Here is a 13,649-nt window from a genome sequence, read left to right as displayed (position 1 = left end):
CTGCAAGAGTCTGAGGCTTGTTGACATAAACCCGCGACATCAAAAAGTCCCACAAAAAGTAGTCTGGAGCGGTCGAATCAGGCGATCTTGCTGGCCAGTGCGAATCGCCAAAACGGGAGATTAGGCGCCCGGGAAATGCATCCTTCAGCATATCGGTTGTGGCACGCTGTGAAGCGTACCATTGTTTATTTACATGTATTTCGCATGTGTTTACTACACAAATGTCAAAACAGACCCGATTTTATGTATTAACTATTATCAAGCCACATACTAAAAACATGATCCATGGGTTTCATTAAGGACCTCACACGTAATCACCAATCATATAGAGTAAAGTCAGCCGGTTGGTCGAAAATCCTAATATTAGTTATATAGGGGCTAGATTAAGTTTTTGTCCAATTTTATGCATTTTAAGCACAAGGTACACTGTTATGAGTAACACATATTGGCCGATATATGCGGAATAAAGTCACCAGGAAGTTCGAAAATCTTGTTAAGTATTGACCCGATTCAACCCATTTCGGATACACAGAGCTACTATTCTCAGGAAAGGATTCTCTCTAAATTTCAATTGTATGTATATCCCATACATTGACCGATATTTTCGGTTAAAAGACAACTATAGGTACTGGGGACCATATATTCGGTACTTAAGGTTTTGAACAGTTTTGGTTGGATTCAGCAATTTTCGGTAATAAGGTGGAATTATTAGTACACAGTTTTATTCTGTTATATCAATTGCTTCCTTATTTGAATTCCATTGATCCGGTAGCCGATCTTCAAGAGGTTTTGCCACCTTGCTTCTGGCCCTGAGAAAGATTTTTCTACTTTAAAGTATCCCCAATCCAAAAAAAAAGTAAAAAAATAAAATATAGCTGTAACTATAGATAAATATAGGCAATAATCGGAGAGCTGAGAAGTTCGTTTTTTGAGAAAAAAATTTACATTTCAGAATGGTTTAAATAATTGAAGTTATTATCAAAAATCGTATCGTTCGATAATTACCTGACAAATATATCTAAGAAGGTCGTGTGGAAATTTCAAGTCCAACTGATTCAGAGAAATTTTACTCGGTTTTGGCAGCGGATTACACCAAGTTAAAAAATTTGTAGCATACGACCATATCTTCAAAACTATTAGCGAGATCAACTTCAAATTTTCGTAAATTGTATTTAAACATGTGTACATTAGATATACATAAATATATTCAAAAATATTTATTGAAATTTACAAGTGGGTACAAGCCCTTAAATCTATGTAAGCTGGCATTACTGAATTATTAAAAATTACTCAGAATAGAAAGAGAAACCCAAGAAAAAGATAAATTGAAATTCACTTAAGTAAAAAAATTGTTTTCTTTCAGAAAACTCAACACCTTCTAGAAGATGACTTGATGTTTTTAAGACCCTCTATATAAAGAATACCCTTGGGACGAAAGTAATCCGATTTTATTAAAGATATGAAAGTGATCAAGTTTTCAAGAATTCACTCTTAGTTTTTCAAATAAAATAATTTCCTTTCAATGCCTCCTTTTGTGAATGAGACACATATTTTAAATTATTTTTTACACTGATCTGTCTTATGAAGTATTTGAGAAGTCTTTTAAGTATGATTTTAGTAGAAATCTTTTCACAAATTGACCCGTCACATTTGTAGGTACTTGTTTAGCCGGCACACAAAACCAACTCTTCCTGCCTTCGAACGATGCACTTGTTGCGTTGAATGATGGGAGGGTCATTAACATTCTCTCTGAAACGTTATGTTGTCGTTGGGTGCTCGTTTGTTCATTGAAGATCTGCCGCAACATGTGGTCACCGCGTAAAAAGTATCAAAAGATAACGAAAATTCCATACTCTTCGAAAAAGCACAATCACTTGCTAAATCATTACGTCAAAATGCACCCGATACGTCATGGAACATACCCTGTAGGAAAGAGTTAAATGAAGATAAGAATTTTTGTACAGGCTGTAGGTTGTTCGTGTTCATATGCACATGGCATATTTGCGATACAAACACATGTATATAGTCCATTAAATACGAATCATATGAGTACTCATTTGACTTCAAAGTATTGCATTTTATTAAGTCCATTATATAAAGCTTCAGTGAAATTTTCTGGCTCTTTCCGTTAATGTTATCAAGAAAGAATATTAATAGAAGTAAAGGGTGATTTATTACGAGGTTCACTATTTTTTAAAGAAAAAACACAGAAACAATTTAATTGTCATTTGAAGGAATATCTTTGGCATATATTTTTTGAAGATTATCTCTCTCAAATGTTGGCCGCATCTCAGATGGTCCATCCATTGAGTACGGTTTTCGATGACTCGTTCGACACATTTCGATTGGTAACTAGCGAATGACACGCGTGATGTTTCGCCCCTAGGACTGAATCGAAGCAGGATTTACATATATCCACAGGAAAAAGCCTAACGGTTTGATATCACACGACCTTCATGACCAATCGATCGGCCCAAAACGTGAAATTATATGCTCACCGAAGTGTTCTCTTAATAAATCCATTGATTCATGCAATGTGTGGAAAGTTGTGCCGTCTTTTTGAAACCAAATGTCGTCGAGATTACGAGCATCAAATAATCGGTTATGATGGCACGATCAGGGTAGCCATTGATAGTTACGTTCTCACCGGCATCATTTTTAAAGATATATGAACATATGATTCCATCAGTCCACAAACCTCACAAAACCGTTGCTTTTTCTGAATGAAATGGCAGCTCTTAAATCTCTTCAAGTTGCTCTTCGTCCCAAATTCGACAATTTTGTTTGTTTACGTACCCATTGAGCCAGAAATGGGCCAAATCGCTGAACAAAAACGTGGCTCGAAAACACCGGAACTTTTCAAGAGTCCATATAGCGAAGAGATGTCGAAGAGATATTGGGAAGGTTGAGCGGCTTCAGTTTTTGCACAATCTGTATTTTCAATTTAACATCTCGTAGTACAATGCGCCAAGTCATTATATAAGTTAGTCCGAGCTGCTGCGAACAGCGCCGAGCCGACTCTCCACTGTCGTCGGGTACACTCTCAACTACGTTTGCTAAATTTTCTTCACTGCGTGCTGGACGTGATCTATTCGGTCGAATATTATCCAATAATATATACTAGATCTAAAGATGGTTGATGGTGTGGCTGATTATGTTGAGCATAAGTTGAGCAAAGCACGTGAAACACGTTCTTTACAGAACGTGAATTTTCGTAATAAAGTTGAACAGTTTGTAAACGTTGTTGAGGCGTAAGTCTCTCCACGGTGATGGTCTGTATTTTCCTATAGGGTATGCATTATTAGCTGATCATACGTACACACTTATGCATTTAACCAAAAAAATGCATGTTTATCTTTCTTTATAAAAATTTTGTGCATGCGGATATGGTTTTTATCGGTTATTGCAACCGCAGTTTGTCGCAACGTCGGCGTTTAATCAGCAAATATGCATTTTCTACCAGATTTTTTCGCCTTAAGCTGCAGTGCGATCTTTCGGACGCTTCCGATGATAAGCTTTTCTCATGCAAACACACTTGTTTGTGCTTCACCGCTTCCGAACCGTTAATCATTGCGACGACAAGGTCCTGCACGTAGACAAATCTCCATGTATAGTTGTGTAAGTAAACGCATTTATGGGTGCTATTCTTTCTAAAGCCGCACGAAATTTCGAAATTAATATGCACGCATTCATTTTATGCGGTTTTACGGATAAGCGGTCGGTTAATTCTAAAGTCTGTAACTATGAGTGTGTGTATGTGTGCGTGTGTGCATTCATAGATTGTGCTGTATGCATTTATTAAAAATTTTATGAGTTTTTAATGTTTTTTCTCCTTATTCTTCGTAAGCCACCAAAAAGGTAGGCATATTTATGGGTGCACGTAATGCAAGGGAGTTACTGATTTGCATATACAAACATACAATATCCAAACAATTGTTATTGTATATAAATATTGTATATTAGTTATCATATCTGTACATATGTATGTATGTATATATAAGTATTTAAGTTAAATGTAGAAATGAAATCATGTTTCTGCTACGCTGACAACAAAGCTTATGCCGCATGCTCACGCTTAATTCAAAGGCTCGTTTTATTGCTTATTTGTCAAAACCAGCAATTAAACACAAAACTATCTGATCAAAATTGACCCGTACTGGCAAAAAACATACTACAAATTCATGTATTTCAATACAATTCGTTGTATGCATTATCTATCGCCAGTTGAATTTTGCATACGTTTGTTCTAAGCCTGGACTGAGATGGTCTTCAGTGCGTTCAGCAGTTTTTTTCGTCTCGGCTTATTTTTAGAGCGTCTTTTCTGGATTATTGGACAGTTTCGATTTCATTTTCACAAAGCCATGTCTCAATGATGTGCTGATGCGTTTGATGAATGTAGGTCTCTCAGCTGCGGTATCAAGCATCTCTTTAGCAAAGTCTAAAAAAACAAATAGCTTTCGAAGATAGCACTAATTGACATATGGAGATCAAACCTCACACGAACCCAAAAAGAATTTGTAACAATTTAGAAACACTTTTTTATCGAGTAGTTTGCGCGCTCAGCTTAAATGGGTCAGTGCGCTAATTATTTCGATGAATAGAAACTCGAATCAAAATTGTTCCCCTTCTATACTCTTTTGATGAACCAGAAAGTTATTAATCGTACCGACATATATAACTCGAACTAGTTGTGAATTGGTATATTTCTTACTGAACTATGACAATTGACTTGATCTTGTAGGATATCGACTTGTAAAAAATATCAGTTGCTCGACAAGAAAAAAAAAAAATTCGATTGACTAGTTGTGCTATACTAGTTCTGAAGTACACCTATAACTAATTAATTTGGTAGCAGAGTACATACTATTCCTTTACAGTATATTCATATGTGTCTCTGCATTAAGTGTACGACTTTTAATGGCTTTAGTTTATATAACGATTCTAAGTACCTTTGAATTAAACTTAGTTGTCTCATGCCACAATTAAAAACTTGCCACATAATAGGCGGCTATTCATTTAGTCAATTAGTAGGAGCCTACGATTACACGTATAGTTAAGAAGAGAATCAAAACCAATTAGAAGAATAAATCATAAAAATTATTTAAAAAAATAATAAAATAGTTAACAAGATATTAGTTAAATGGGGACTAGCTCAAGGTTTTGCCCAATTTTATTTATTTTCAGGCACAAAATTATACTGTTATACATAAGTAAAAGTTCTGTAAGTTTCATTGAGATAACTAAAATATTGGCCCATATATCCAGCATAAAGTCATCTGTAAGTTCGAAATTTTGTATATTGGATGTGTGGGAGTATATGACCCAGTTCAAACAAAACATTGACCAATGTTTTCGGTCAAAAGTCAACTATAGATACAGGGGTCCACATGTTCGGTACCTAGGAGTTTGAACAGTTTTGGCTGGATTTGGGCAATTTTTGGTCGTAAGGTGACATACTTAAAAGGAATTATGAAATGGACTTTAAAGTTGAGCTTTATGGTAGTAGGCGTTTCGTACCGTAAAATAGAAATATGTGCCACGCCTCTCGTCAATATCACGATACATCACCTTCAAAACGCTTATAAATTTTTTGTAACGAGTTGCAATGTTCACCAATTTTTTTGCAGGCGCTTCTGGAGATTCACTGTCACAGGGGTATTTATTAATATTTTTCATTGAAAAATTTTTCTAATATACTTCAAAAGTTGTATAATAATATGTCATTAAATTCAAAAAATTTTATTACTCATGTCGCCACAAAAAAAACACAAATGTATCAATTTTTTGCCTTAAAACCTTACACTCCCCAACCCCCCCATAAAATCTGTGCTTAGAACTTAAAAAATAAACAAAATCACAGTTTATACATACAGTAGAGGCTCGCTAATCCGGAAATGGCCTAATCCGGATTCCACTGTAATCCGGACAGGATTAAAAAACTCAAAATTTCTATTATGTCCCTTGTAATCCGGACCGACATGTTTATTATTCACTACATTCGCTTTTATGCTTTATTGGTTTAAGTTTTTTTTTGTTTTTTTTTTGGAACATGTGTATTATTTGTTATAATAAACAAATAGAAATTTATAAATATTTTTTTCATAATACATAGTTCTGATATGACTTTGGTAATCCGGATTTCCTTATAATCCGGATAGGGGCCGGTTTTAATTGATCCGGATTAGCGGGTCTCTACTATAATGCGCTATTTTCACCCTAACTCGATCTATTCAGAAAGAAAATTTCTGCAGGATTGCATTAGTGATAGTTTAATTTTAAGTTTGATCAGCATATATCTTAGATCTCAAGCGCACAATAAGGCTTGAGATTTTTTACTTTCCATACCCCACTTTGCATTCATATGCAAACCCAAATAAGCATAAAAGACCTACCACAGCCTACAATTTACCACGATGTAATGCTGAGCTTCAGTAAAACCCATCAATCTCCTTATCTACCGTAACGTAATGCATTACCCATTCGACTAAATGTAAGTACCCCGCTAAGCTAAAATTGGTAAAATTTTGCATTTAATTTGCTTTATTTAATATAAAACTAATTAGGCATATAATTTGTGTTAACTCCAAATTTTCTGTAATTAATTTTATTTCAAACTGAACTCAATACAAATAACAAAATATGTATGTGAAAACCATATACAAACGAGGTTTGTTCAAAAAGTATCACGAATTTTGTATTTCATGAATTATAAATAAAATAAAATAAATTTCTTTGTTCATTGATGAATATCTATTCTGTCCACTTGAAAGTAATCTCCTCCAGATATATTGCACTTCTGCCTGCGTTTTTTTCCAATAATCAAAGTAATTTTTTGTGATCTTGTTCACTTTCGCCGTACCGTAGCGTCGTCCTTTCATGGGTCTCTTTAGTTTTGGGAACACCGGGGCCAGGTCTCGGGATTTTTATTCTCCCATAAATTCGAGCGTTTCGGATGGGTTGCTTCACACAAATTAACTTATAGACATTTTTATTCTACAATAGAACATTTGTCACATATCATGGTATATCGAGGAGTGTATAAACAAATTTGTTCGGAATTTTTTGATGACGTCTGTCGGAGAAATGGCTGGGTGAATGAGATGCGTTTTTTCACTGGCGGACAAGATTTTTATGTTTGGATCAACCAGTTTAGTCTTAAAAAGTACGTGAATGGTTATCGTCCTTACTAGAATCAAGAAAAAATGTTGATAAATAAAAAAGTAATTAACGTTTTTTTTTAATTTTTCCCCATGTTTTTTTTATATAAATTTTGTCATAACATTGTCAATAATTTATAAAACATTATGAATCTAGTAGGGACTATAACCAGGCGTTTTATGAACATTTAAAAAAAATAAGCAAATCGGTTGAGTAGTTCGACCGGAATCATGTCCGCCAGTTTAAAAAAGTGTGTTTTGAGAAAAACGCTTTTAAAGTCTGAGGTGAGGCACTCCGAGCATTCCGAACGTCGAGCGGTATTATTATTTTTGGGCCTTTTTCGAAACCTTCCAAAGGTAAAGTGGGTTTCTACATTAATTTTAAGGACTTGGCGCAATGTGACTTCTGGCTGTTCAGCAAAATCAACGGTCCGCTCCGGGGAAATCGTTTGGAGTAAATTGAAGACATTAAACGTGAATCGCTATGCACATTAAACGCTATTCTGGAAATTGACTTTGGCAACTGTTTCGAGGATTGAAAAAATCGTTGGTACAATTGTATTGGGTCCAAGCTGGATTACTTTGATGGGGACGACATAGATATTGAAGAATAAATTAAGAAATTCAAAATGATAAACAAAGTCTTACTATTTTTTTACTCATGTACATAAGCAAGTGCATTTATCATTGTGCGTACGTGTGCTCATTAGCATACTACTCACATAATTACATATTTACATACATATGTATTTACTCGAATGAATATTATCAAAGTTTGCTTATGAATGGCACGTACTAATCTTTTTTTTGACACATTATTCTTTTATTTATTCCATAGCGCATTTTAAGATAAAGAAAATCTTCTCTCTTAAATCTTTATTCGTCAGCCTTTAAATTTATTGCTTGACAAAGTTTTGAATATAAATTTGCATGACAATCCAAATTTAGGATAATGAGTACGTACTTAAGTACTTAGTTGATGAATTTGACTTGCTATGTAGAAACAGTAACTAGTGACTTCCGCATTTAAAATCCTACACTATGAGTAATTATATGCATACATACGTATATGAATATGTGGTATTTATAAGAAGAAATATACATATGTACATATTCCTATTTATTTGGCGAAAAAGCGCGGCACAAAAGTGTCTAACCGCAAGCGGCTGTACTTCGGCCATCATTATGCCCATTTTGCTCCCAGGTGGTAACCCAATTAAGCTTTATCCAGCAACCCAGTGGATTTGGTATAAAACCTAATATTTTCCACCACAACTGTCCAATGTCTCTTAAGTTGGAGTATTGGAAGCCATGAAATATGTCTCTTCTCATCCTATCATCCTCCGCGCTTGCTCTGCATACCGCCGAATCCACTTCTTTTCCATTTTCTGTAGTTGGGTGACCTTTGCTGATCCCTACAATATTACTATGTGCCATTTTACCTAGAAGTAGGGGCTTTTTGGTCTGTCCGCTATAAACGCTAGCCCAATGTCTGGTTTGCTAGCATTCCAAAGCCTGAAATGTCCCTTTATTGTCCATTGCTTCAAGTAACTCTGATGGAGCTGAATGTCCTGGGATAGCTTAGGAAATTGTGTCGTCTGTCTTTTGATTTAATTGTATTCTTATATGATTAGTTATCCAAATGATATTAACCGAATAGCCTAACGTAGTAGTGGTACTACGTATAGCCTTAATTGCCACTTGGCTATACACTAAAAGTTTTATGAACTTGCTAATTAGAGCTAAACTACTGAAATACTGAAATGTAGTCCTTTAGTTTGAATATACCTATTCAGTAAGGATTACTACAAGAAGCCCGCTCGTATTCCTATTTCGTCCTTTGATCCGTCGATGGTTACGCAGATTTCCCCACTGAAACTGTCTATGACAGAACCTTTGGTCTATTTTTCTCTACTGAAGATTAAAATCGTTGTGTTTCATTTTTCATGGGCCTCTTTTTCGCCTTTAACCTTTTAACCCGAGTTCATTAACAAGGTCGAGTAGGATACCATGCAATGACCGAAAGGCATGAGCAGGCTGGCTGTAAGCATTGCCTCATAATTTACTTGTATTCCGTTTCCATGACATTCGGGTCTAAGTAACCGGAACGAACATGGATGTCTATACGGACAAGGACGGTCAACTTGTCACAGCAACAACTTTACTTGTATATACCATATATTGGCCGGATGTTTAGGATAACCTTCAGAGCCTTTATTGACGCTGTTTTTATTGCGACCGTAATCCCCAGCAAAAAGGCCCGTCGCATCACCGCACCATATGTTAATATGGAGCAGATGATTCCTGTATAGACCCAATAGACCATATGGGGTCCTAAAATACACTTTAAGGTGATGGCTTTTTGTAAGTTTAATGACCGTCGTGTGAAAATTTCAAGTCGATCGGTTCAGCCGTTTTGGAGAAATTTTCTCCACCGACTTTGAAAACTTTGGGAACCACTAAGTTTCAAAATTCTTTCAAGCGCGCATATATCTACATATGTATCTTTGAAACTATTTGCCGCATCGACTTCAAATTTTCGAAAAATATTCTCTAATATACATACATACATATGTATATGTATATGTACATCAATATGCAAAAAGAAAAAAAATCGATTTTTTGAAATTCAAAAGTGGATATAGTACATACATATGTACATAACATAATAAAATACTTACATATCCAAATTTACATAAATACATACATACATACATACATAGTATCATACTAACATGTTGATATATGTACATATGTATGTACCAATTTTCAAGTTCGCCATTGATCCATTTACTTGTGGTCTGATAAAAAGCCTGTTCCGTTTTGAAGGCGAACATAAAAACACCATTAAAAGCTTACGTGCTAGTCAGAAAGTAAACAAAACCTAAGGTATAAATACACGTCCAGTGAAATCAGAAAAAAGCCGCGTTAATTTCCCCCAATTGAGGCAATTAATCCATGCAAATAAACAGACGTTTAACAGAGTTTAACCCTCGCACGTCCGAATCACAGCACAATTAGACAATTGCGATAAATATGTTTACATGCGAGCATATGACTAGCAGTTAGTATATGAGCTAATATGAATTTATTTACTCTGAACACTCCGCTTACTTACACACACATACACAGATATGCAAATATGGTTTACATCAGGGCTGAAATAAAGTGCCGTAATTATAGACGCAAAAAGCCACAATTATTGCATGACATATTGTAAATAATACTCGTACTCGTATGTGTATACGCTTGTGCAGGTAAGTACATCATATGTGAATATTTATGCACAAGCACACGAGTATATGTATGTATGTTTATCGATTGCGTCCGAAAGCGTGCAAACACGGTTACATTTGACTTACATAGTTCAATGGCGGTTTTACGGCCCGCAATAGGATGACAGAGAGAGTGCGAGAAGTGACACAATCATAATTCCGTTAAACTTTAAAAATTATATGATATTTCACGTCAGAAATATTTTCGTATAAGTGCGATCATACATTAGGACGGGTCGCAAACATGATAAAAAACGTGAAATATCATATAATTTTTGAAATTTTTTTTCAATAACAAGAGTTTAGTTTTATTTTTTTAGTTATTTTATCCTTTTATTGTGACAACTTTATGATTGAATGTGAAAGATAGCTGTTAAAAGAAAAAGTCATATATTATATTTTAAGTTTCTCTAGTAATCGTTCCCAGAAAATCGTAGTAGATAGTAAACAGAGTTCTCTGCAATTGTAGTGGATCGTCGGAAAAAATCTTATTTAAACTTTTAAGGTTTCATTTTCTTTCTGACATTTTTCTCAAAAATATCCATTTATTTGGTGGGGTCAGGGACGGATCCACGGAATTTCCATCATCAGTGACACTCATTGAAGAAAAATACTTGGAGTTGCAAGTACAAAATCATATAGTTCCCTTCCCAAAATTCTACTCTAAATACGCCCCTGTATTTTGTACATATAATGTCTTTTAAGGAGGTATTCTAGTCTAGAAATTTGAAAAAATAATTGAATCAAGGTATCTTTTCAATCTTCAACGTTGTAAACTATTGTCCAGCAGTTGAATCGCAACTATATTTTCATGATGCTCCAAACGCAATAGGTAACGTCTCCTAAATTCTTCGATTATTTTCTTTGCGTTGAACAGCTTTAAATTCCGGCGGAGGACATCGTTTTTCACATAGAAAGGAGCCCCACTATGATGCCCAGAACTTTATTTTCAAAAGCTTGAATTACTTTTAAATTTTAATTCACTGCACTGCTCCAGATTTGAATGACATACGTCCAGATCGGCCTAAGTATTACCTCATACATTAGCAACTCATTCTTCAGACTGAGGCGAGATCTTTGCTCAAGAAACCAGTACACCAACTTTAATCTTTGCTGTGTTCTTTTTGTTTTTACGTGATCTTTTCAAGTGTGCTTCTTATCAATTATAAGCTCCAAATATTTTGCGCAAGTTTTTGTTGGTAACAACTGACCATAGAAAGTCACTTCAGGGCAAAAATTTGTGCTTGAGATTATATACTATTGCACGGACTTTTCGGTGTTGATGGCAATGCTCCACGGTTGCGCCACGGTTATAGAGCATTCAATTGAACTTGCAGTTTTCTAGAAGCAGTAATAGAGTTGCCGTCATTGTGGAGTCAGAGTTGATCCCTAGAAGTTCTGCTAGAAGTTCTCTGAAGAATGTAGAGCACAAGGGCGAGTACACTACCATTTTATGAAACTTGTTTTCAGTTATGCAGCTTCTAGAGATAACATTCATACTAAACAAGAATCCATTATTGCTTCATATTTCAGCTGAGCAAAACTTTGAAAATCATGGCGACGGGGACACAACCTTTTTTCCGTTTACTCACAAAACTACTCATAACTCAATGTAAAAACAATTTAACTAAGTTTGTGCACTATCCAAATATAAAAAAATGGATTGTAAAAATATCAAATGCCGCCAAAAAAAAGTCGAAAATTTTGCCTCTAGAGTAAGAGAAATGTTTTTCTTAAAAGTAGAAATTATCAGTAAATAGATATTGCTTCTTCTTAGAGAAATTTGGTCTTGAAACACAAATGTTTGCTCAGCAAAGCGGTGTAAATCGGCTCTTATTGAACATTTTCTTTAAAAACTACTTTTTCCGAGTTGTTGAAAGTCCTACAGACTGGATAAATTGAGCAAACGCTATGGAAAATTTTAAGTACATATATTCTTCAGGATTTTGTGCATTCGTGGTACTAGAATTTCAATTAGCACTTAAAAAATAATAATTTGTAACATGAAGAGAGCCAAAAGTGTTTTTTTTTTCAAAAGCTCACAATTTTTGCATTTTTTATGTCTTTCCTTCGTACATGACAGACGGAAACCACGGAAGTGTACAGATTAAGAACATATTTTTCGTTTGTATTTCAGATTTTACTTACGGACGCTACGACTTTCACTATGAGTACGAGACTCTGCCGTCATTGTTCGGTACCCCCTTCATCCCCTTTACTTGGATAAGAAAAAAACGTTGTTATGCTTCAATAAAATTTTTCCAGTAACTGTATAAAAATTCCATCCTTTTACCTGTTATACTTTCCAAGAAAAAATTCCACAAAGAACAGCAAGTTTTCGGCCCAACAAGGCTGGAACCCAACTTAAATAAGATTAATGAATTACTCACCACACGTAAAGGGCCCACTTGCTTGTCTGAAAAAATGTGTTTAACAAGTGGCTACAAAACCTTAAAGGGAATTTTAGTATTCACCAAAACCGCTAAGCTTCAATCTCATTTTTTCTACTTTTCCAAATCAACCCCATCTCATCTCGCCCTTTTGAAATATCAACGATTTATTATAGGCTTCCGTTTTATGGTTGCTGACCCCAACTAATGTGAATCTATGTATGTAAATACTTGAGTCTGCTTATGCCTTATGACTTATGCCATGATTAAATTACGCATTGCAAGAAATCTTGAAGACGCGTGAAATGAGATGAAAACAACGACGCTCGAAGTGATGGACGCGAACTGCAATGACCACTGTGTCACTTCCACTTAAGAAACGCATGCGATTACTCACGAAAGTTGCATACAGCCATGCAACAGTGCAAGCAATTATATGTAAGTGAACAAGTAAGCACTTAAGTGCATGTAAATGTGGAAAGAAAGTGCATTTTGCCTTGATAACGTAAGGGGCGGCGAATACACAAACGCCTATTGATGAAATTAAATTACTTAAATGCTGCGCGTTGACAAGTGTTTGTAAACTGACGGCAAATAAACAAACGCACAATTGCAGAGAGACGGACAGACAGCTTAATGCGCCAAGGCGGTCGAAGCGCCTAACCGCATTACCGAGTTACCGACTCCCCGCCAACGGGCGGCAGACGCATGCAAACGCATCCTAAACAAATCGCACAATGACAGACCGAGTCGAATCGCCGGACAACAGGTTCAGGGAGGAGTAGTCAATGGGTAAGTGTGGTCAATAGCGGCACCATGCCGGAGAG

The sequence above is a fragment of the Bactrocera tryoni genome, chromosome 1 (genome assembly GCF_016617805.1).
Source record: "Bactrocera tryoni isolate S06 chromosome 1, CSIRO_BtryS06_freeze2, whole genome shotgun sequence".
Classification (NCBI taxonomy): domain Eukaryota; kingdom Metazoa; phylum Arthropoda; class Insecta; order Diptera; family Tephritidae; genus Bactrocera; species Bactrocera tryoni.
Note: the sequence above shows the minus strand (reverse complement) of the source record.